At 38.6% G+C, this 23,212-nt stretch overlaps 1 pseudogene; it reads left to right on the top strand.

Annotated features, from left to right (window-relative positions):
- Positions 1-444, top strand: part of LOC114010035 (elongation factor 1-alpha 1 pseudogene) — a 1,390-nt pseudogene extending 946 nt beyond the window's left edge.
- The last annotated feature ends 22,768 nt before the right edge of the window (positions 445-23,212 follow it).

Raw genomic sequence — 23,212 nt, 5'->3', positions numbered from 1 at the left:
AATGTTGCTGGTGACAGCAAAAATGACCCACCAATGGAAGCAGCTGGCTTCACTGCTCAGGTGATTATCCTGAACCATCCAGGCCAAATCAGTGCTGGCTATGCCCCTGTACTGGATTGTCACACAGCTCACATTGCTTGCAAGTTTGCTGAGCTGAAGGAAAAGATTGATCGCTGTTCTGGTAAAAAGCTAGAAGATGGCCCTAAATTCTTGAAATCTGGTGATGCTGCCATTGTTGACATGGTTCCTGGCAAGCCCATGTGTGTTGAGAGCTTCTCTGACTATCCTCCTCTGGGTCGTTTTGCTGTTCGTGATATGAGACAGACAGTTGCTGTTGGTGTCATCAAAGCCGTGGACAAGAAGGCTGCTGGAGCTGGCAAGGTCACCAAGTCTGCCCAGAAAGCTCAGAAGGCTAAATGAATATCCCTAATTCCTGCCACCCCAGTCCTAATCAGTGGTGGAAGAACAGTCTCAGAACTGTTTGTCTCAATTGGTCATTTAAGTTTAATAGTAAAAGACTGGTTAATGATAACAATGCATTGTAAAACCTTCAGAAGGAAAGGAAAATGTTTTGTGGACCATTTCATTTTTTTTGTGTGTGGCAGTTTTAAGTTATTAGTTTTTAAAATCAGTATTTTTTAATGGAAGCAACTTGACCAAAAATCTGTCACAGAATTTTGAGACCCATTAAAACAAAGTTTAATGATAAAAAACAAAAAAACAAAAAACAAAATAGACACAGCTCTTTTTCTTAAGGAACTTACACTCTAGTAGGAAGAAAAGGTTTCCAGAAATAATCTAAGGATCACACTAATTAATGTAATTCCATTAATTGACGTAATAATGTCAATATATGTAATTACAAAAAACATAACTGAAAGATATGATCCAGACTGTGGTCACAGAATATTTTCATAAAGAAATGATTAATTATTGAATGAGTTGAAGGGCGAAAATTTCTTTGTAGAGAACAGAGCTGTTTCTAACACCATGAAAGAATATTGACTGTTCAAGGAACCATGGGAGTGTAAAGAAGAAGAGAGAGAATTGTGTAGGTTGAGAGTGAACTGGTAGCAGGCAAAATATGGAGATCATTTAAAGAGCTTTGGAAGTTGGGACCAGCAGATGGAGTAATGGTTACTCACTAGATTCCCACGTAGTCAACCATGGTTTGGGTCCTGGACCTGGCAGTTCGAAACTCACACTGGGTGAGTGTGTGCCCAAAATCCTGAGAGGAGAATGGAGAAGGAATTGCTGTGTGGCCATCCCCTCTAGGGGAGTGATTTCTTGCTTTCTGTCTCTCTGGTGAGTGTGCACATCCTACAGCAAAACTACCTCTTAAAAACAAAAACAAAAACAGAAACAAAGCTTTAGAGGTCATTATCCTAAAAGTAATAGCAATGCATCAAAAGGTTTATATAAAGTGGGAAAGATGACATGGTCAGATTTTCTTACATAAAGGACACTTTCGGCCTCATTGCTGAGCACATATCTGAGCAAGGACAGGGGCACACGAGGAGACCAATTAGGAGACTTATTATAGTATAGGGAAGAATGATTCTCATTTGGATAGCAGGTGGTGATCCCAGAGATGGGAAGAAGTAAATAGTTTGAAAACTATTTAGGAGGTAAAATTAGTAAAAGAGAGGGATTCCAAAGATGATTCTCAAGGATCAGCCGTACAACTTCTCTCTTTGTCAATACTTAATGGTGGACCAGAATCAATTTATACATAAAAATGAGATGAAGCATCTTGAGGGGGAGGATGAAAACCAAGTGAATGTGATCCAGAAGCTAAAGGAAGATGAATTTCAAGAAAAATTTTTGAAGATAGTGAATAAGATGAAGACTGAGAAACATCCTTTGGCTTTAACAAGGTGGGGTTCACTGGTGTCCTTAACAAGTCTTGCTTTAATAAAACAATGGAGGAAGGGGCCAAAATTAATGGGTCAAGAAGAAATATCAGGCAAATATGGGAGCTCCAGAAATTTGACTGGAAAATGAAAATGAGATTAAGATCCGTTTGTGAAGGGGGATTCTTTTTTTTTCCCCCTAAGTAAGAGTAAGGGGGATTAAAATTTTCTATGAGGAAGATTAAGGAGAGAGAAAGTTGAATATATTTCAGAGAAAGACTCCTTTCCTTACTTTAGCATTCAACAATGTCATTACTTCATGAAACCTTTCTGTTTGGACAAATTCTGAGAGTAAGAATTTGAGAACTTTGCAGCAATAGCAATGGCAATTGGGATTTTGCTGGGCAGAAAAAACGTCAAGGAGAACGAGTGACAGCTCTGATAATTGAAGGACCGATTTAGAATTCAAACATTTCATTGTTTGCGACCGCAGCAGAGCTTGTGATTATGCTGAGTGGGGATGTGACTTATATAGACCAATTTCATAAAGTCTTTCATTCCTTGGGGTCCCCAGAACAGTCTACTGTAAGTATCTGTGCTAGTTTCTGAAGCTTGACTTACTCCATTGAAACCACAGGAAGAATGTTATTTGATTTATGAAAGGAGTTAGTCAGCCGTTCACCTAATTTTGAAACAGTGACAGGAATAGGAGGAAAGAAAAAGGATATTGAACCAGAACTGTAAAACTTGCAAGTTATCAAGATGCCTAAGGAAGACAAACTTTTTAAAAATATTTATGATAATAATTTATTTAAATGAACTTAAATCAGTTTCAAGACAATGAAAACTCACTAATGCAGATAAACTTTAAGAGGTGTGTTTGTATATATATACATATATATTTTTTTAAGTATGGGTTGTATATGGAATGGTACATTAGTTACTTTAAATTCTTCCTGGAATTTAAATAGAAAGAAGGATGGGTTTATTTTAAGTACATGAAGTTACTCAAACTATTAGAGTAAAATATTAGCATTTCTATTTAATAAACTTGTAATTTAACTATTTTCTTAATAGAAAGAAGAACTACAAAATACCGAGTCCCTTACACATTTGTTTCCCTTCAGTTAGCTAAACCTGCTATTCATAACTTTACTCTATAATTAATTTAACACAATTTTTAAATAGTATAAAGATAGATTTCACAATAGAATGAACTATCATATCTAAGAGAAGTTAAATTTTTTTTTGAGAGGTTTTTGCTATAGGGTGCATGTGCTTGCCAGAAAGACAGAGAGAGACAGAGAGACAGAAAGTGAGAAATCAACCCCCAGGGATGGCCACGCCACAATCCGTCCTCCTCCGTTCTCCTCTCGGGATCTTGGGCATGCAAGCACATACGCCTGGCATGAGTTTAAGCCACCGGGTCCAGGACTCGAACCGCGGTTGGCTACATGGGAGTTCAGTGACATAGCCATTACATTAACTGCTGGTCCTGAGAAGCTAAACTTAGACTGCTTTACAAAACATGTGCAGAGTCAGAGACCATGAACACACACAATAAACAAAAATTTGCTCTATATCTTTGTATTTAAAAGTACCAGATATAATCCCCATAAAGTTTACACAAGTGGGTGATTTAATGTCATGTGATTATGAAGGTGACATATCTGAGTACTTACATGGCAAAAACTCAAGAGGAGTCACAACGTCCTAAAACATGACTTCCCTGAATGTATTGAGCTACAATGAGCAATATCAATGAGAATTAATTTAATTATAATTGGAAACAAGAACTTTCATAGTCTGTGTTGAACTGAATGGGCATTAGGCTGGACTCTCTGAGTTACACATGACTGGGTTCATACATTCTACACTTATAAAACTAGTACCCTGGACCAAATATGGACATTTGGACCCAACCCTTCTCATCTTCCTCTTAATACTTTGCTCTCCACTTTTATAATCTACTCATTCTAAAACCTATTACTTCAGGAAAAAAATTCTAAAAATAAATAGTCCAGTGTGTGTGTGCATGCCGAAGATCCCGAGAGGAGAATGGAAGAGAATGGATTGTGGCATGACCATCTCCTGTGGGGGATGATTTTCACTTTCTGTCTCTCTGTCTCTCTTTGTCTTTCTGGTAGTGCACGCGCCCTAGAGCAAAAACTTCTCAAAAAAAAAAAAAAAATCCAAATATCAACTGCTTAACACTGTCTTACGTATGTGTTAATTACTAAGATAAGAAAATTGTATTCTAGAGTCAAGTTACAGAGATTTGAAAGTTTTAGACCTTTATAATCTAAGCGTGAATTGCATGATTCCCAGTGAGAGCAAGCTAGCCTTTCCTTCTTCCTTGATACAACTACAGATCCTCAGAAGCAATACTCATTGTATTCACCTCACTTTGAAAAAAAAGGAAGTTCAGTAGTTCACATGTAGAAAAGCACAGGTAAGTCCAATGACTGGGCCCAAGTATAATCTGAGGAAAGTGTTTTATTTCCATGAAGTTATAGGGATGCAGACACTATCTTATGTATTATATTTTATATTTGTGCAAGAATGATAGCATTCCAGGGTGAATGAGCAGTGAGCATCAATGTGAATATTTGTATTTCCAATATTTGATGTAAATAATGAAACTTGATTGTTGTCCTGTGCTTTGTAAACTTTCTAACATATCTTGGCACAGGTATTAGTTAAGGACATGTATATCCCATTAAGTACATGAGAAAAAGAATTTATTATGTATTTTTAGTATTCCAAGATATACAATCATTTAAAACTTTAAGAATTTAACTTGAGCTTTCATAATCCACCTTTTCTTTGTTCACCTTGATTGCATTACTATCTGAGGAAAGTCCTTATTGGACTGTTTGCTTTTATTGAGTAGTTCTTTTTTATTTTTTAAAAAGAATTATTTATTATCACTATTTTAATTTACTGTAGGGAACATGCACTCATCAGAATGAAAGAAAGAGAGCAGGAAAGTGAGAAAGCTAGCTGCCAGGTCCAGGACTCAAACTTTGGTCGGGCATTTGGGAGTCCAGCGCTGGAACCATCATAATACCTGTTGATCCCATTATTGGGCAGAAACCCTTAAACGGTACCTCAATATCCCTCATGCCAAGCCTTTTTCTTGACCACCTACCATCCTCATATTTTTGTCCACAATAGCTAAGTGGCTTCTCTTAACATGCATGACACATGCCATACAAACTTACAGAAGGAAAAAAAGAGCAAAACACAAGAATAAAACAAAACTCTATGGTGCTTGGGTGAAGACTGTATAATAGAAGTTACAAAACACAGACATTGACTTTAGAGAGACATAGACTTTTCTTTGCTGCCTGTATAACCCAGGGCAAATGACCCAGGACTTAAAACAACTGTTTTATAAGGTTCTCATGAGAATTGAAAGGAATGGTTTATTACTGTAAACATGGAATGAATTCTTGTGTCAGCCAGAGTCTAAGCAGAAACAGCATTTATGGTAGATGTTTCATTTATTTTCTATTCTGTAACAAATTACTACAAACATAGTTGTGTAATAAGGTGTAAACCCCATTTATTACCTCATACTTTCTGTAGGACAGATGTCTGACCACTAGTTGACTTAGTCTTTTGCTCTGGGTTTCACAAACCTGAAATCAAGGTGTTGACCAGAGCTGTGATGTTGTCTGGGATGTGTGATCCTTTTCCAAACTTCTTTGGGTTGCTGTTGTAGGACTGAGGTCACCATTTTGTTGGTGGCTCTCAGTTTGGACACTTTCTGTTCCTCAACGCTGCCCACCATTCCCTGCCAGGTGGCCTTTGGCATAATATGGCAGTTTGCTCACTAAGGATGACAGAGTATTTGCGGCAGCTTAGTATGTCTCTGACTTCTTTCATCCCTGAATTTGTCTTTTTTTAAAAGAGTTATTATTTAATCTTATCATTATTATTATTTTTTAGTTTGCTACAGGGCTTACATGAGAGATAGAGGAAGAGACAGACAGAAAGAGAGAGAGAGAAAGTGAGAAAGCGAGTAAGTGAGAAAGCAAACTGCCAGGTCCGGGAACCAAACCACAGTTGGCCAAGTGGGAGTCCAGAGCCTCAACCACCATACCACCTATGGCCCCCTAAATCATCTTTTTAAGGGCTCACCTGATTAGTCCAGACCTACCCAACTGAAGGGGAAGGCATATAAAGTGCAAAAAAAGGAAACAGGGGCTTTAGGGCCATCCTGGGATCATGCTAACCCACATAATAGGTTCAAATGAATAGAAATTAATAAAGAGACTAAGTGCAGAGGTGTGGGCCAGGCTAGGAGAGTAAGGGGGGATAGTAAAGCAGTCAGAAACAGTAGCAGCAGGTCCTATCAGAACTTGGTGAGAATTTGTACTGTGGGGTAGGCACTGTATGGAGGGAGTTAAGTCACACATGACCATTCCAGTGCAGTTCAAATCCCTGTCTCAGTGTTTTGAAAACACTTAGGGTATGTGTGCATACATGTCCAGGATCCTGATGGGATGGAGGAGTAGAGGAAAGGGGGTTGCGGGATGACAAGACCCCATGGCGGGGAGCTCCTTCTCTCCCTCTTCCTCTCTCATGTATGCATATATACTCTGGTATATATAAAAAAAAATAGACTTTTTAGTATTTCCAGTGAATTTTGGTTGTTTATTGATCAATGAATTTAGATCCTATCCAAATTAAAAATGCACTTAGCATAGTTAGAAATAAGGGAAATAACTTATAACACATTTTTCTCCCATGCTCAGAGTCTGATTTAAGAACTTTCAGTGTTACAGTGCTTGTAATGCTTATTTTTATGTTCTTTCTGCATTAAGGAATTGCCTTAATGTTCTAATTAGCATTTCCATCATATTTGCTAACACACTTTCACACTTATCTTATGCAATGGAAACCTACAGTCAAATATCCCCTTAGGAAAATTAAAAAGTTCTTCATTCTGGATAGGTAGTTTTCTGATAAATCTTGTAGCAGAAACCTCGGAAGGAACACTGGTTAGACATTCTGATGAGAGAAAGTCTGAAGCATAGAGACAGTCTACTGCTATGCTGATTTCATCTTTCATATTAGGCCTGGAAGTTTTCTGAGCTACTGTCTGCTTTGACTACCTTATCCATTTATATTACTTAAATTGGACCGGCAAATATAAAAAGTTCTCTCTGAAATGTATGTAGAAGGTAGGTTTGTACCAATGCCCCAGACCATCTGGTATTGTTTGAGTACCAGTGGAAAGGTTACTCTATTTTTATTAAAAAGACTTATCTTTATTTTCTTAAATTTTACGAGTGGTTCAAACTAATCTAAACTTTTCCATTTATTTTCAGATTTTCATTATTCTTGGATATCTAGCTTGAATAACTGGAATATAATTTTACTTTCTGATTAATACTACTTTAATTCAAAATCATCTGCAATTTAATTCTTGTTCTTTGAGAAACAATGATCACACCCAGATAGAGTAATCTTGTATTTTATGATAATTAAACCTAGTCCTCTGCACCTTAAAAGTCTTGCTTTAGGGAACCAGCAGTTAGCGTAATGGCTATGTCGCTGGACTCCCACGTAGTTCACCGCGGTTCGCGTCCCGGACCCGGTGGCTTAAAACTCACGCCGGGCACATGTGCGTGCGTGCCCAAGATCCTGAGAGGAGAATGGAGGAGAAGGGATTGCGGCGTGACCATCCCCCCTGGGGGGTGATTTCTCGCTTTCTGTCTCTATGTCTCTCTCTGTCTGTCTGGTGAGTGCACGCGCCCTATAGCAAAAACCTCTCAAAAAAAATATGTCTTTCTTGAACAATAAGAACTCTAAAAGTAAGAAATGTTATATCTTTGCATATAAGTTGAAAATAAACCAGTATTTTTACTCCTTGTGTTTGTTGTTGTTGTTTTTTCCCTCTTCACATTTCAAGTTCTCACCGGAAAATCCTTCACCAGAAATAGGTGGGAATATTTCCAGAAGGAGGTACTACATTAGTATAATTGGGTAGTTTTCTCTCTGAATTGGAGGAGAGGGAAATAGAAAGCAGTGTTGTTTTGTGATCTTGGAAACACTGCTTAACTAACAGCTGTATTGGGAACTTTGTGACCTACTTTGTGTATGTCATATGACCACACGGCAAAGTGGAAGCCTCTTTTTGCATACTTCTGTTACAGAATGGTAGGGTTTACAGCTCTTCTGGAGGTGGGATTTATGTTTCCCCTGTCTTAGGATCCTACCCCCAGTATATAGAACATGACTTATTTTTTTTCCCTTCTAGTGGAAAAAATGTGATCATGTCATAAAATGTTGGTAGTAATCTTTGAAAATGGAAAGGTAACTGGGTAGGTGGATTATAGAAAATCTTTTTTTTTTTTTCAGGCTGTTTGACTTCAACAGAAATAATCTATTTGTGGGTGTTAATAAATTGTAGCCTGCCAGAATTTAATACCACTATCTATTGTGGGATTTTAGATTCACTCTTGTTTGCTTAACCTGCTTTCTGCTCTAGAATTTTAGCTTCTTGGGTGATACAGACATGTGCATATGTTCAGAAAGTACAAATGCAGGTAGTCTGGTAACTGTCATGGTGAGTGCTTGATATTGAATTTTGGTGTTTTCTTGTTATTTTAGTCTCTGGAGAAACAATAAAGTTAATTATCTTAGGAACAATAGTCACGTGTGTGACATTTATACTGCTATAACTGTGAAGTTTGGGTAGACAATTGAATTGGCTTACCCTTTATTTATTCAGTAAGTTTGTCTAGGATAAGTTTATTTTGATTAGTGGGCTAACGTGTTTTTATCTTTATGCCCTTGTTGTTTCTGGCATAAATTCTAGGTCAAGGTAACTCTCAAACTGCTAAATGAGTATTTTTCAGTGGAGTCTTGTAAGATGGGGACAGTGCTCTTAAATCTTCCTTGCTGAGTTGCCATGCATTGAATCACTGGGCTGAGATAAGATCAAAGTCATTTTTTACACCTAAAAAAAGTTAAGCTTTTATTAAAAAAAGAAAGACTCAGTTGAAAGAGTATCTTCAGTCACTGAAAGGGAAGGTCACTACGTATTTTTCTTCTAATGAATTATTAGCAGAAGTATTTGCAACAATTCTAGGGAAGAAAATCACATTTCCTATTTTGAGAAATTATAGCCCTGGCTAAAACATCCTTATGATTTGTGCTTTTAATCAGTTTATTGTTATTAGAGTTAATCCATCTACTATCTCTGAGAAGTAGGTTAAGATTATTAACCCTTTTTCACAGACTGGAAAATGGAGACACAGTGAGGTTAAGTGAGGGCATTGGCATCCCACAATAAGTCACTGGTACAAGGAGGATTAGTCCGATATTCATGTGGTATGTTCAGTCCACAACGTCTTTGATTTACTTGTAATGAATCACGCTGTTTTGCCCTCAGTTCATATTTGGAAAGGAAGCGCTGACATTTGACCAACATCTTTCTTTTTTCTCCTTAATGACCCTTGTGAGTCATTCAAGATAGACTATTGTGATCATTGAAAGACTTAATCCTATGTAAAATATGCATATACTGTGGTTGTAACCACTTTCATTTTCATATAAATGTTAAAGGCTTAGCCTAGTTCAGAAATTAAACTGAAAATTAACCCCTGTTATACTTAGTTGCTAGCCTTTCCATGTCTGTAACGAAGATAACAAGCTAATCAACTACTATCTACTGAGCATCTATAAATTAAAATTCATTTTTGTCACATGATTTTTGGCCACAGATATTCCTAGGTAACTGTTGTGATATCTTTATTTCAGATATTGACTACACTTGTAGCAAATCCTGGTTATAACTCAGCCTTCTTTACTTGGTACTGGATGACTTCACTAAGGTAAGATCATGTTATATTATACCATTTCAGTGTTGCAGGTGTTTAAAACCATTGATTTGCTTTCATATTGTGGTGTTGCTCTCTGCCCTGCTGTCACATGCTTAGAGTGTCAGGCTTTGCTGACCCTCAGTACAATTTGTTTTGCTTGACCTTCCACACTCCAAGCTCCAGCCATCTAGGAGTAGTGCCCAGAGGCTGCCATGCTTTCTCCTTTCAGGGCCAGCTTCTGTACATGCGTCTCCCTAATCCAGTCACCTCTCCTCTTCTCCATTCTTTGTTCCCTCCTCAGGATGATTCTTTGGCTTTTAACTCCTATTCGCTTTTCAAATTCTAGCCTATTGTTTGACGGGTGTGCTAAGTAGGGGTTTTCAGTGCACCAAACTCCTTCACAGGGTCTGGGTGCCTGCGGAATAAGGAATTTGTAGAGTCTGGGTGCCTATGGATAAGGAATTTGAGATGAACATGTGACTCTAAGGCAAGGTCTTGAGATGGTTTTTACAGTCAGAGAGGTGACCCTACTGTGATGAATTTGAGGTTGGTTGCAATCCACCAAAAACAAAGAAGAGGACTTTATATAAGCCCTGTTGCCCCATAAGGGGAACATGGCATGATAGGACCGTGTGAACCTGTGTTTGCCTGATGGCTACACCCTGGAGAAATGCATGTATAGAAGGCATTTGATTAGGGAAGCACTATTCAGATTTTCACAAAGAACCATGAGGATTGGTTGAGAAACCAGGGCAGTTCATTGCTTCTGTCACCTAAAGCTAATGAGATTCAAGATGGGTCAAATGGTTTTGAATTTATGTGTGTGGTTCTGTTGTGGTCAGCTGTTCCTTGAGGCATTATGACTTTTAAAGATTCAAAAGTTAAATTTTACAAGCTAGACCATTCATTTTATCTGGCACCAGTTGAGTCACTGGATGGTACTATTACTAGTAGCAGCTAACAGTAATAGATTACTTATATTAATATTATGCAGGGCCCCATGCTAAGTGTTTTTCCTGAGTCTTAATGTCTTATAAGGTAGATGTGGGTCATTATCCTCATTCTAACAAATTAGTATATTGTGAGTTGGGAGATAGTATCTTGCTCATGGTCATACAGGTAGTAGTGTGAAAATGTCTGAAATCCCCAAAGTCAGATTCCGAAGTGCATCCTCTTAATCAGAATGCTACACTGCCTCAGGCTTGATTGGGATTTCAAGGAGCGGAACTTGAGTTTGAATAATTGGTCAATTGTCATTTTTTATTCTGTGAATAGATACTAGTGTGCAACTTGAATATACCTTTGTTGACCAGGAAGTTTTTCTCTACCTGTTTTTGTCTCTTAATAAAAAAAGACATGGGACCAGCAGTTGGTGTAATGGGTATGTTGTTGGACTCCCATGTAGTCAGTTGTACTTTGGGTCCCAGACTCGGTGGCTTAAATTCACGCTGGGCGCATGTGCGTGCATGCCCATGATTCCAAGAGTAGAATGGAGGAGAAGGGATTGCGGCGTGACCATCCCCCCTGGAGGGTGATTTCTTGCTTTCTGTCACTCTGTCTCTCTCAACATAGGCAATGAGCACATGCGCCCCATGGCAAAAACATCTAAAAAAAAAAACAGAAACAAAACAACAACAACAAAAAACATGTACACAAAGGCAGGAAGCTGTTCTTGGTGTTTATTTTCAATAATACAGAGTTGATCACTTAGAATCACTGGACTCTATTCTTTTTTTTTTTTTTTTTTGGTTTTTTCCTTTAGAACCCCTGGGCCTTTTTTTTTTTTTTTTTTTTTTTGAGAGTTTTTTTTCTTTTTTCTTTTTTGCTATAGGGCGCATGCACTCGCCAGCCAGACAGAGAGAGACAAAGAGATAGAAAATGAGAAATCACCCCCCAGGGGAATGGCCACGCCGCAATCCCTTCTCCTCCATTCTCCTCTCAGGATCTTGGGCACGTATGCACGTGCGCCCGGCGTGAGTTTAAGCCACTGGGTCCGGGATGCAAACTGCAGTCGACGATGTGGGAGTCCAGCAACATAGGCATTATGCTAATTGCTGGTCCCACTGGATTCCATTCTAAGTGAGTCTGTCAATTGGTCTGGTGTGGAAATGTGGAGTGGGAGGTATGGGCATAGATAGATAATCAGTGCAGGTGTGTAGCAGGATTTGAGCCATAGATAGGTGTAGCTGGGAGAGTTCACATGCTGTCTGAGAAGCATGAATCTGTGTCCTATGAGCAAACTTTCTCATAATGAAATCCATGTCCATTTAGCCCTGTTGGAATCACATCACCTTCACTGGACAGAAGAATCAAAGAATTCAGTTGACCACTGGGACCTCATTGGCATTCAAATGTCCAAGAACCTATGAACAAAGTTCAGAACACTAGTTTTAGGTGACAATTGAGCTTGGGAGCTGGGGAAGGAAGTAAAGTAATGTGCTAGGTACAGGTATGTGACTTCATAGGTTGCTGAGCAGCTTGGCAGTTCTGCCCAGTACATCCTTTTATTAGGTCACCTGTGCTTATCATAGTTTTGCCTTCTGGTGAGTGGATGGTTACTGATCTCTTTATCAAGATGAGCCCTAAAATTGTAGAAAGACTATCTTATGATGTATCATCTCCTTGTTTTAGGCACAAAATGTTTTGGGTAAAGGGTCTTGCTCATTTTAAAATGTTGACCCTTTGAAGTAAAAAAAATAATAAAAAGTTTGTTTTTTATCAAGGGAAAGTGAATTTTATTTTATTTTTTTGTACTGATATGACTGAAAACCAAAGTATTGTGGTAAAAAATGTTAATCAACACTATTTTTTTCTCTTTAAAGTGTTATTGTAAAGTCATTTTTCCCCCTAAAGGTTAATACTTCAAATCTACTACTTGATGAGGGTAAGCTTGGTTTATAGTGTCCTGTTTTTTTATGATCTGAAAAACATAGTTTGAGGTCTGTAGGCAGATATCCTGGTAATGACAGCCCATGCTTTTTGAGCTATGGTGAGACTTCATGTTGGCTGGAATACTTCGAGATGATGGTAGTTTAACTCCCACTATTAAGTTTATGATGTTGTTCAGGGTTAGATCTCACTCATAATGGTGGCCATATCTCACGTTTACAAGGCACTTTCATCATGAAGGATCCCAGCTGCCCTCTGACCATATGTCTACAGAAATGACTGTTCTCTGTAAAGCAGCCATTTGTTAGGAGAGTGACACTAGCACCCATAAGGTCACAGCAGTGTGGTACCCACTGAGGACAAGGGTAATGATAACAGTGAAGCCTTAATTTTAAAGTGACAAAATCTACTCACCCCTATTGACTGGTATACCAGTATTAAGGTCATTCCAAAGGTTTTCAGAAAGCCTGTAATGATTATGAACAGTGCTTGACTTTTTTTTTTTTTTTTTTTTTGAGAGGTTTTTGCTATAAGGGCGCGTGCGCTCACCAGACAGAGAAAGACAGAGAGATAGAAAGCGAGAAATCACCCCTCAGGGGGGATGGACACACCACAATCCCTTCTCCTCCATTCTCCTCTCGGTATCTTGGGCACGCACGCACACGCACCCAGCATGAATTTAAGCCACTGGGTCGGGGACACAAACCGCAGTCGACTACGAGGGAGTCCAGCAACATAGCCATTATGCTAACTGCTGGTCCCAGTGCTTGACTTTTATATGGTCCATGATAGAACACTATAGCTTACTATCATGCCAACTTAGTGTTTTTATTTTCAGAATTAATAATGTTGTCTTCTGAGTTCATGAAAAATGGATGTCCTCTCCACTGTCCATATGTTCCTTGAAAATTTCTAGTTTCTGTATCTCCTTGGTCTAGTTATGTGTGGGTTTCCTTATTGGGAAATAATTGATAGCCAGAAAAGGATACTGGAGAGTGTTTTTTGTTCTTTTCATTTTTTTTTTAAAGGGGTTTTTGCCTTAGGGCATGTGTGCTTGGTGGAGAGGAAGAGAGACAGAGACAATGAGAAGAAAAATGAGAATTATCCTCCTCAGAGGGGATGGCCACACCATAATTCCTTCTCCTCCACTCTCCTCTGGGGACTCTGGGCACACATGCACATGAGCCTGTCATAGTCTCAGGCCACTGGGTCTAGGACTGGAACTTCAGTCAACCACATGGGAGTCCAGCAACAAAACCATTATGCCTTCTGCTGGTCCCACTGGAGAGATTTTTAAATTCTTCCCAGATACCTCCTTTTTAAAGGTGAATAAATACAAAGTAAAAATTGCCAGGACTCACTTGGTAGAACGCATTTTTCTGAGGAGGGTGCTGTGGATTGATCATTTATGGGACAAAGAAATGGGTTATTATCAATTGAAGATAACTTTATAGTATTGTTAACTGTTCTGGGGAGAAATGTACACATGTTGGAACATTCACTTTGGAAGCTAAGTAACATTCGTGATTGAATGTATAAAATAAATATAAAATAATAGCACAATAATCATTATATTTGTACATTTTATTAAAAAATCATGTAGGGCTAGTGTCAGAAATTCCTAAATTTCCTTTCTGAGTATTTTGAATTGAGCCTGTGCTTCTTATTCCACTCATTATCCCTCAAGCCTTAACACCTGCTCCAAATTCCTCCTCCTTTTTCCTCTTCCTTACTGATCTTGGGGGAAGCCTGTCTGGAAGGGAAGGATAGAGGTAGGTATCAAGGCTACATGCCTATGGCACTGCCATTGCTTGAGGATGGCAACTTGTTAATGTTGTATTATAAACCAGAGTAAGAATAAATATAACTAAAAAAAATTTCACTAATAAGTGAGAACATATAGTATGTATCCTAAAGTGCTTGACTTATTTCATTTAGCGTTATTTCTCCCAGCTTCACCTATGTTGCCACAAATGAAAAGATTTTATCCCATTTAATGACCAAATAATATTGCATTGTGTATATATACCACATTTCTTTATTCATCAATTGTTGGACATTTAAATGTATTCTATATATTAGCTGGTGGGAATAGTGCTACAGTGAACATGGGAGTGCATATGCCTCTTTGCCATACTGATTTTATTTCCCTTGGCTGTATACCTAATAGTGAGATTACTGGATTATAATTATACTTTTAGTTTTTTGTGGAACCTCTTTAGTATTTTCCATAATGACTGTACTAATTGACATTTCTACCAACAGTATACAAAGGTTCCTCTTTCTCTATAGCCCAACCATTCTACCTAGGTGAAGTAATACTTCATTGTAGTTTTTATTTGCATTTCTCTTGATGATTAGGTTGTTGAGCATTATTGGAAGATAAAATATTCAGTTGCATAGAGGTAGAAGGTGTAGTGCTGGATACCAGAGGTGATATGGGGCTGTTGAGAGATGAGAGAACACGGTTGATATATACAAGAGTATAGACGGATGAGTGGAGTGACTTCTGGAATGCTGTACCACAGCAGAGTAACAATAGTTGGTGGTAATTCAGTGTATACTTCAAGGTAGTTAGAAGAGCAGACTTTGAATGTATACAGTATGGGATGATGCGTACTTGAGATGGTGAATGTATTTATCTCCCTGATTTGATCAATGCACAGTTGATACTTATTTTTTTGTTTTTGTTTTTGAGAGACTTTTGCTATAGGGCGTGTACACTTGCTGGAGAGAAAGAGACAGACAGAAAGCAAGAAATCTCCTCCTAGGAGGGATGGCCATGCCACAGTACTTTCTCTTCCATTCTCTTCCTGGGATCTTGGGCATGCACACACATGTGCCTGGCAGGAGTTTGAAGCCAGCAGGTCTGGGACTTGAACCACGGTCAGCCATGTGGGAGTCCAGTGATGTAACCACTACACCATCTGCTGGTGTCTAGATGCATATACTGAAAAAAAAAATCACATTATATCCCATGACTATGTACAATTGTTATAAGTAGATTGGAAATTATAATAAAAAACTTTCAAATCTTCTAGGTTCCCAGCTTTCATTAACATTTATAGAATTAAATATAATAATCTATGTAATATATTCAGTATGGTGTACATTGATGGGTTGTAATGACTATTAGTTGGCCTTAGAGGCCAAACAGTGGGGATGAGGTGCTGGAAAGGAGTGGAGAGGTGGGGGGAGGCATGCAATGATCTTGAATATGACTCCTGTTTTTTATTTTTAATATATAAACACAGGAAAATTTTATAACCCTCCTCCAAGTTTGTGTTCTTATTTTCTGGATAGGAGAATGTTACTTAAATCCAAAACCATTTTTTAAGAAAGATGAGAAAGAAGAATGGAGGAGCAGCAAATTCTGAAGAGGGATGTGTTGGGCTCCTCCATAGCACTTGATATAAATCCCACTACAAAGACCAGGGAAGTGCATAGCCACATCCACCAGCACACAGGTTTGAGGAGCTTAACTATACATCACCTGGAGTGAGGTTACCAATCCAGTGGAATCAGAACCATCTGGGGATAAGGGATGAGTTGGGATATTTGCATTTGAGAAACTTCCCAGGTAATTCTTAGGTACACTGTGTTGGAAACTACTTTTTTTTCCTTTTTCTTCAGGGAAAGACAACTAAGGGGGTTCTCCATAGCCAGATGTTACCCCCAATTCAATTTCCTTCTGCTGTTCAGGCTACCTTTCCTTGTCACTAATTGGCATTGGTACTTTAACATCTTGAACTATTTCTGAAATTAGCTTAGGCTAAGTAGCTATCATGCTACCAAAAATTATATAGGAATTACTTCTTAGTCCATCTTAGTTCACTACTTTCATCAGTTCACCCAGAGAGTTGAACTTTGCTCATCATGTACTATCTCAATCTCCTTTGCATGAGAAGGGGCTCTACTGTTTTGCCTTCCCACCAGAAAGGAAAACAGTCTGCCCTGTATGAAGGTGAATTAGTGCCCCAGAAGTCATTTCTTGTATCACTGCTGTGTTATCACCCTGGCTAGGCAGCTTCCCCCCACCCTTCCATCTGCTTTGGATTATTTTGGGTATGGAACACTTTCCTGAAATTTACCTTTCAAAGTATATTTGTAGTTCTGTAGTGGGTACAGTAGCACAAGGCTAAATGTTAAAAATAGGATTTTCTCAGTGAACCAAGCAGATAATTTTTCATTTTATTCATCATTCACATCCACTGCAACAGTTACTTACAATTTTGTCCTAATTTTTAACACAAGAGATGGATATTGGGAGGTGCATGAGGTATTGGTGCATGGTTATAGAATTCAATACATTGAACAGAAGCAGAGAGATTTTATTTTCCAAACAGCCATACTTATTTCATGAAACTAGAAAGGGAAGTCTGCCTAGTTCAAAAGATGGCTGTAACAGTAACAGAGGGAGGCTGCAGAGAATATGGGTATGGATCTCTGTGTGTTCCAACACATTGAGAAAATGTTATTCCACAAAATAAGTTTATTTCTAATGTTGCTTGTATTGCTCAGGAACATTTATTGCTTTGTGTTTGATAAATCAATACCACTGAAGGTAATAATAACTACCCTCTATTAAGCTGATGTATTGTTCTAGACACTGCATGAAGAATCATATGATATAGCATGGTAGTGATTCTCAACCCCCTACCTCATGGGGTTGTTTTAAAAATGAAATGGTGGCCTAGACATAGTGGTATGCTGCTAAGACGTTCTCCTCAGGAGAACCATGTGGGAGGCCTTGGTTTGATTCTTGGTCTAACCTAAAGGCTAGTGTAATGATGCATGCCTGTAATCCTAGCTACTTGGAGGCTGAGGCAGGAAGATCATAAGCTCAAGATTGGCCTGGGAAACACAGTGGGACTCTGGTCTAATAAAGAGACAAGCCTGGTGGTACAGAGTCCCAGCCGAGAGGCTGGGGGAGGAGAGTTGTGACAGCAAGACTTGTCTTAAAACAATGACAACATGAGCCAGCAGATGGCATAGTGGTTACATTGCTGGAGTGCCACATGACTAACTGTGGTTCAAGTCTTGGACCTACTGGCTTGAAAGTCAAGCTGAGTGTGTGTGCATGTGTGCCCAAGATCCCGGAAGAAGAATGGAGGAGAAGGGATGGTGGTATGGCTTCCCACCCTCGGGGGTGATTTCTCACTTTCCCTCCCACTGTCTCCATCTCTTTTTTTTCTCTGGCGAGTGCATGCCCCCTAAGGTAAAAAACCTCTTAAAAAATAAAAGGAATGAGATAATGAAAGTGAATAGCTAAATTCAGTCTGTTACATAAAAAATAAATATTTGATGGAAGTCAGTTACTGATTTTTATTACAGATGCTTTGTGAAGAAAACTATTATAGTAAAGGTTAAGAACACAAACTCTGACCCTAGACTGCTTAGGTTTAAGTCCTGGCTCTTGGACAAGGAGCAGAATAACAACTCTGAAGCTCAGTTCTCTTATTTGCAAAGTGGGAATAATATTACCTACACCATGAAGCTGTTATAAGGATTAAATGGGTTCAAACCCATGTCTAGCATGTAACACAACAGAAATATATGTCTTTTTCCTTTTTTTTTTAAATGAGAGGGTATATGAGAGGAGTAATCACAGGAAGGAGAGAAGGAGAGACAGAAGGAGAGAAAGACTGGATTATTTTGGCAGGGTCTCACCATATTGGAACCCTTCTACCCCAGCCTCACAGCTTGCTAGGATCACAGGCTCATGTCTCTGCACCCAGTCTATTTAGATTGGGCTAGAAAGGAACCTGGGCACCCCATGCAGCCTCAGCCACTATGCAATGCTGACCTCACAAGTGTTTGCCTTTTTAGAATAGCTTTATGAGCTGTATTGCTAATCCTCAGAAAAAAAGTGGACAGGATTATATTTTGCAGATGAAGTGGGTAAAATGACATGGCAGATACATGACCTAGAAGTGCTAGGATCACAGTTTGATCCACAATCCACCTGATTTCAAAGCCACACACACTCCTTCCCCATCAGCAAATACAATATGTTTCTGAATTCCACATGTTTTCCCTTTAATCCACATTTGGGTCCTGTCACTTATTGACCTAAAACATTACTGTATTGCTTTATGAGAGGTTTGGTCCATGTTCTAGTCCATTACTATGTTGCTAAACAGAAATACTTGAGTCTGAGTGATTTATAAAGTATCGAGGTTTATTTGACTCACTGTTTTGATAGATATAAAATTCACATGGAGCTAGAATCTAGCTGGCCTCTGGTCCTATGTCACTGAGTAGTTGACAGAAGCAAGAAGCAGGAAGGCCATCAGGCCTGTGCAGACAGAGTACATGGGATCTGTGGGCAGCTATATTTCATAATAACCTGTGCTCATAGGAATTAACCTTCCCCCTCCCCCCACTTGAGCATTAATCTGTTCATGAGGGTGGATTCCTCATGATCCAAACAACACCCTCTTAAAAGTCTCTCACTTCCCCACGCCATTGCCATGGAGACCAAATTCCAATGCATAAGCCTTTAGGGGATGAACCTATTATCCACACCATAGCATTCCATAGTAACATTTTTACTAGCCCATCTCTTGATTTATTTGAGACCAAGTCTGAGTTTCTATTCTTAATGTTTATGGTTATTACTATTTTTAGAACTTGATTGTATGGTCTCCTATAAAGAAAAGTAAAAATTTTCATTGCTAAAAAGTAAACATTTTCAAAGGGGCTATTGATATTTATCTTCGTTATTTTCACTATTTTTTACTTTCTTCAGTCACAACTTATGACAGTAATGCATTATTTAAAACTTTGTATTTCTATGCTATAATTTTAGGCAAAGGCTGAGAGAGAAGGCACCCTTCTTCTGTCATTTTCTGTTTGATGAAGGGATTAGAGAGGAGGTGTTTATAGCTGTGAGGACAAGTTAAGTTGTAATAAACTCACTTAGCAAATTCTAAAATTAGAAAAAGTAATTTATTACTTCAGTAAAGGTGGCAATGCTCTCAAAGTGCAGGCACTAAATGATCAAGGCATAGCTCACCCTCAGGGGAGCTGAGGGAGGTAAGGTTATGTTGAACAGCACACAGGTTGGAGAGTTTTGCCACTGCATCACAGATTGAAGGCATTGCCTTACATCTTATTATGCACCTGAAACCCGGGCTTTAAAGATGAATTTCTTCTTTTCCTTTTCAGTAATGCCTAAAGGTGGCTTTAGCTATCAACTAAAATAGATAATCAATGTTTAAAAATACTTACATAAAGTCTAAAGTCTAGGCAGGCTCAACTGAAGATAAATCTCTAACCTTCCCAACCAGAGTTCTCACCCGAGTTCCTTCATAAAAAAATTCCTGAGCAGCCATTATTTCTACCATTAGAGCACTTCTTTTGGAATCCAACTTCCTGAAGCAATTCAACTTTGCTCTTTTTTGTTTAAGACACTGCAGTCTTATCTTTTATGGTGTTTTTCTTGTATCTATTGTATAAGCTAAATTTTCCGCTCCCCAGTTACTCTGGAACATGTAGATGTTGAATTTGCACGTAATGCTATCTGAAACGTGGCTGCTTTATCACAAACTCCCTAGGTTTCTCTGGTTTTGTTAGCTCTTCAGTGAGCACTGGAGATACAGTGATGTTAATAAAATGAACTTCTCTGACTCTTTGCTAATGAGGAAAGTAAATTTCAGTCATAGGTCAATTAAGCAGATGTATTGATTTGGTGCAAATTTTCTTTAGGCTTTATTTCTTATATAAAAATTGTGTGGATTGAAAGAAAGTAGGTTATCAAATTTTACTTTCCAATTCCCATAAATTTATTTCTCCTCCCCTCACCCCCATCTTTGGCTCTATGCTTGTCCTTGTAGCTACAAATTCACACATAGGATATTTTACTTGCAGAGGATAGAGATAAGATATCCATTTATTTTTCTATCTCTATCTTCAATCTTTTTTTGAGCCTAAAAGTCAGTCTCATTTATCATTTAGAAAGGCGCTTTGAATCAGAGAGACATACAGTATAAGTGCCAGCAATGTTTCATTTTTCTACATTTGTAATGAAGCTATTGTTAATGGTTCCTCAGCTATATATTAAAAAATATGAAAAAGACAGCAAAAAATTTATGTCTTCTGTGGTATTCTTTTCTCAGAATTCTCCCTCATTATAAAATATCGTAAGGGGATGATACCGCTTAAAGCAAGTAAAACATCAGTGAAGGATGCTATATTAATGGCTGTTGGACAATGAAAATGATGTGTCTGAATGAGGAATAAATTGGTTCACTTTGGTGGTGCATAAATTCTATCAGGCCATTTGGACACAGTTAAATTCATATTGTTTCATTGTGTGAAATGATTTTCCATTACCTGGAACGAGTGTGTGTCTCAAAGAGGGAAGAGAGAACTAGAAGAGTAAATCACAAAACATATAGGCTAGCTTGGCCCACCAATCTGAGTCAGAAAGACTTTGAAGAAGAAACATGCATTGTTGGCAGAATCTGGTCTGACAATGCTAGTTGGTATTCTCCACAGCCTGAAGTCCTGTGCTTCTAGGTTTGATCAGAGTATTAGTTTTTTAATGTTGTATTAAATTTTTCATAAATTTAGTGGCTACCATGATTTTTGTCCCCAGGAAATTCATGTGTTGAGATATTGTTGTGATAGTCTTAAGAGGAACTTAATAACTTCATGGTGTCAAAAGATGGGGCTGCTGGAAGTGATTAAGTGGTTAGGAAGGAGTCCCTATGATTGAGTACTGATAGGTTTATAAGGAGAGGAAAAGAGTCCAGAGTAGAGACACTTGGATGGATAGACACAATAAGAGCTTCTGTTCTCCCATGAGGTGATATGTTCCTTATCAACAGACAAACCCTCATCAGATAGGGGCTTCTGGACTTTGGACCTTCATACCATGAGCAGAATAAACCTCTATTCTCATATCACCCAGTTTCAGGTTTTTTGTTATGAAACAGACCAGGACAGTGGCTGAAAACAGTATGCATCTCAGTTTCTGTGGGTTAGAAGTCTGGGTTTAACTTAGCTGGGTGTTTTGAAATGATCTAGTTGCAGTGTTGGCCAGGGCAGTGGATCAGCTTCCAAACCCACAGGATTAACTAACTGATAGATTCATCTTCTTAGGACTGGGACATGGAGAGCCTGGCTTTTTGATGGCCACGGCTGCTAGAGCCTGTCCTTAGTTCCTTGCCAGGTCCCACTCTACGGGGTCCCTCATAACATGGCAGTCTGCATCTTCAAAGACAGTTAAGGGGAAGGAAGCAAGACTTTACAGCGAATCCATTAGCTAGATGGAATTTTCTCTAATGTAATCTCAGGAGTGATACTCTGTTACCTTGCTGCTTCTGCTGGTGAGAAGCAAGGCATAGATCTCATCCATATTCAAGGAGTGAAGGGTCTTATAAGGGAAAGGATAATCAGGAGGCAGGATCATTAAGTCTATCTTCCACATGTAGTCAGTATATTTGAGTATGCACAGAAATGGAAATCACCCCCTTTCTAGAGCATGAAAGTATCTCCAAGACAGTGATCTATTCTATTAGGTCATTAGGAAAGTCATGACATATTTTTCTCTATGCAGAAATGCGTCGTGACTTTCCCAGTGACCTAATATTTACAGTCACCTAAGTAGATAACCAATGAACCTTCTTTGGGTGTTAAAGGAGTTACTACTCTAGACTTCTTGCTTTTATTTGGACTTTGTTGTTGTAATCATTGTGTTTATTTGTAGAGGTTTTGTTAGGTACGAGAGTTATAATGAGTTAAGAACTGCCTCAAACTGCTTCTGTCTATTTGAAATTTCCTTAGAAGGAGAATAGATGTTCTTTGAGGCTATATCAAAGTGACTTTGGTAGTCTCTAGCGTAGTGTAATTTTAGTTCAGTGACTGAGAAGAGCTGATGCACAAAAATCTCAGATGCCACACTGGCTAATGTGTTTTACAAAATCTGATATATTATATGTAGCTCAAAAATAGAGGTTGGAGTCTTGACAGTGGTATAGCAGTGCACCATTATGCTCTGAGAGGCTGACCCACACAGGAGGGTTCCAGGTTCACATCCAGGCTTCCCTGAGTATGCTGGGCATGAACACGTCATGTGTATGGTCCAGGCTGGCTGACGGCCGGGAGGTGGATTATGGTATCAAGATGCTGTCGAGGGTACTGTCTCTTTCTTTTTATGTCACTCTTGTTCCTAGAAGAAATAAATAAATAAACTTTAAAATGTAAGGTAATTAATTGTACTCAAATGTACTTAATTCTTTGACCCTGAAAGATGTGCAGAGTTGGTGATGATTTATAGTCAAGATGATGATTGCGTAGCTACTTAAGGATGTGAGAGTGGCTTATTGCCCACTGAGGGGCTGGCTTACAGAGTGCTGCTCTTAGCTTAGTTTGATGGTTTTCTTTTCATAATAATTCATCTAACTTTCTCCCCATTCTTAGTTGCCCACGCACAGTCATTTATTCTCCAGATTGCTTTTGGGCACTTCTTAATGCTTGCGTTACCGCATCTACAGACCTAATATGAATAGCACACTCTGCCTTGAAAGCGAACACTAATTGAATTTGCTTGCATTCAGTGATTTTAATGGGGCTCTAGAGTGTTGTTTAGTGACAATTTTTATGTGGAAGACACTGAAAAAATTA

The sequence above is a fragment of the Tupaia chinensis genome, unplaced genomic scaffold (genome assembly GCF_000334495.1).
Source record: "Tupaia chinensis unplaced genomic scaffold, TupChi_1.0 Scaffold000688_1, whole genome shotgun sequence".
NCBI lineage: Eukaryota > Metazoa > Chordata > Mammalia > Scandentia > Tupaiidae > Tupaia > Tupaia belangeri.
Note: the sequence above shows the minus strand (reverse complement) of the source record. Positions and strands in the feature narration are given on the sequence as shown.